The sequence below is a fragment of the Xenopus tropicalis genome, chromosome 1 (assembly GCF_000004195.4).
Source record: "Xenopus tropicalis strain Nigerian chromosome 1, UCB_Xtro_10.0, whole genome shotgun sequence".
In the NCBI taxonomy this organism is placed as follows: Eukaryota; Metazoa; Chordata; class Amphibia; order Anura; family Pipidae; genus Xenopus; species Xenopus tropicalis.
The window spans coordinates 26,300,869-26,304,367 of record NC_030677.2 but is presented as its reverse complement, the minus strand read 5'-3'; positions in this window follow the sequence as shown (position 1 = coordinate 26,304,367).

The following is a 3,499-nucleotide window of genomic DNA, read 5'->3' as shown; positions in this document are numbered from 1 at the left end:
CCGCAAATTGCCGGCCGCCCTGTTGTGGTTGGCATAACGCTGGCACGTTGAGCACATCCGCGGTCATTTAATCTAACAAAGTGTCTGTGTTCTTGGGACTGTTAATAGAACAAGGGAGGGAAAGCTGCCACCCACAGCTGCTTAACCCAACCACAGGCGCTTCATATTGCTCCAATTATACATTTACAGCATTAACCAAATGCTGAATTTTACTGAACTGCAACTCCCAGTGCTCAGTTGCAAAACAGTGTTTCCTTCAGCCCAAAACATTCTACTTGGGAAGGAATAACGGGAGGGGGGGCATTTATCTGCCCCCCAACACTTTCCCAGACATTCAGTACAATGCGCTGGTGGTGGGGAAAAAAGGGCAGAAATGCAGCTTTAACTTTTTAGTTTAGTTGATAGAGATATAAGCAGAATGTATTCTACTGTACAGTGCTGCGTACATAAGATATACATACATACAGTGGGGCCGGATATAGTGGTAGCCCCCAGCCAAGGCAGTGCAGTTACTGAGCCCAAGATGTATATTTAATAACAAAGAACCAGCCATCACCTACACATATGGGTGCTTTCTGAACCCCCTGCCCCCACACATGACGCTTCCATTATCTCAAGGGATTTGCATGCAGCACAGAAACCAATGCAGCCTGCAGCAACACATCAAAATGAGCTGCAGATCTCACAATTACAGCTTGTTACACAGAGGTGCCAGTGACTCCCCTTTGCACAGGATGGCTGAACCCACAGCACCCCTGGGAGGTACCAGCTCCAGTACGCCATCTGCACAGGGTACCAGGGTGCTATCTGAGAAGCAAAACCAGCACCTCTGTGGCATCTTCCCTGTGGCACCTTTATGATGGCAGTAACCAGACTTCCAGTTCTAAAGACAGTAATTACCTGTGCCAGGGAACATGGTGCCAGGGCAGAATGTAAGCTCTTTGGCACCCTGCTGATTTCCAGCTCAATAAAAAAATCAAAAAGCTAATACATAACCCCCTGGCCTGCCTGACATCAAGAAAATCCTCTATAGCGATGGAGCACTCTCAGGAGTGTGGGTTTACTCAGCTCCAGCAGATACACTCAATAGGCCAGTTCTTTGGGGAAAGTATGTAGACTGTATTTTTATTTGGGGGAGACTCGTAAGAAGCATCTTTCTAGTTTGTTTATACAGGTATGGGATCTGTTATCCAGAAAGTTCCTAATGGCAAGGCCATCTCCCATAGACTCCATTATTTAATCAAATCATTAACATTTAAAAACACGTTCCCTTTAACTCTGTAATAATAACACAGCTCCTTGTACCTGATCCCAACTAACATACAATGAATCCTTATTGATAACAGAACAATTCTATTGGGTTTATTTAATGTTTACATGATATTTTAGTAGACAAAGTATAGAGATCCCAATGATGGAAATTCTCCTTTTCTGAAAACCCCAAGTCCCGAGTATTCTGGATAACAGGTCCCATACCTGAACAAAGCTGTTGGGAAATGATAGGAGCAGGAGGGCTGCATAGACCATAAGGAGCACATTGGATAAGGATGCCTACTGGTTGGTTGTCATGGGTTACTAGATCAGTACCAAACTTTGCAGCTGTTAATACATTACCCACTTAAAGCCTTAAATTGTATGCACTGTGCAATGTACTTGTAGCATCGCTGTGCAGCTGTATGAGCCGCTACATACACCGACATAATGACATGATGTGATGGGGAAATGATGCTCTACCTCCCCTATGCGCTCCCCCCCACCCCCCACCAATGAGTTGCACTGAACATGCTTTGGCCCCACAAAATACCAGCTGGGTGGTTGAGTGGGTGAGTCTGCCATGCATAGACTCCATCATCAGAACTGAAGGCAGGGCCACAGTTATAGCAACAAATCATTAGCGCCATAGTATTGCTATGCCCTTGGGGTGCTGGGAGTTGTACATCAAACACACACTGCTGGCGGCACACACACTGTTGGGGGCACACACATACACTGCTTGGGGCACACACACTGTTGCGGGCACACACATACACTGCTGGGGGCACACACACTGTTGGGGGCACACACACACACAATGCTGGGGGCACACACACACACTGTTGGGGGCACACACATACACTGCTAGGGGCACACACACTGTTGGGGGCACACACACACACACTGCTGGGGGCACACGCACACACTGTTGGGGGCACACACATACACTGCTGGGGGCACACACACTGTTGGGGGCACACACACACACAATGCAGGGGGCACACACACACACACACTGTTGGGGGCACACACATACACTGCTAGGGGCACACACACTGTTGGGGGCACACACACACACACACACACTGCTGGGGGCACACACACACACTGTTGGGGGCACACACATACACTGCTGGGGGCACACACACTGTTGGGGGCACACACACAATGCTGGGGGCACACACACACACACATACACTGCTGGGGGCACACATACAACTTTGGGGGCACACACACACACACACATACACTGCTGGGGGCACACATACAACTTTGGGGGCACACACACACACAATGCTGGGGGCACACACACACACACACACTGCTGGGGGCACACACACACACTGTTGGGGGCACACACACACAATGCTGGGGGAACACACGCACATAATGCTGGGGGCACACACACACACATAATGTTGGGGGCACACACACACACAATGCTGGGGGCACACACACACATAATGCTGGGGGCACACACACACACACATAATGCTGGGGGCACACACACACATAATGCTGGGGGCACACACACACAATGTTGGGCACACACACACACATAATGCTGGGGGCACACACACACATAATGCTGGGGGCACACACACAATGCTGGGGGCACACACACACATAATGCTGGGGGCACACACACACACACACACACACACACATAATGCTGGGGGCGCACACACACACAATGCTGGGGGCACACACACACATAATGCTGGGGGCACACACACACAATGCTGGGGGCACACACACATAATGCTGGGGGCACACACACACAATGCTGGGGGCACACACACACAATGCTGGGGGCACACACACATAATGCTGGGGCCACACACACATAATGCTGGGGGCACACTATCACACACATAATGCTGGGGGCACACACACACATAATGCTGGGGGCACACACACACATAATGCTGAGGGCACACACACATAATGCTGGGGCCACACACACATAATGCTGGGGGCACACTATCACACACATAATGCTGGAGGCACACACACACACACACAATGCTGGGGGCACACACACACATAATGCTGGGGGCACACACACACATAATGCTGGGGGCACACACACACTGCTGGGGGCACAATACTCAGCATAAGGTGCCATGGGCTGGGGGAGCCGCTGGTTTTGCACCAGACTCTCTGGTAGGAAGGAGGAGGGAGGAGGAGAGAGGAGGGAAGGAGAGGGGAGGGGGAGAGAGGAGGGAAGGTGAGAGGAGGAGGA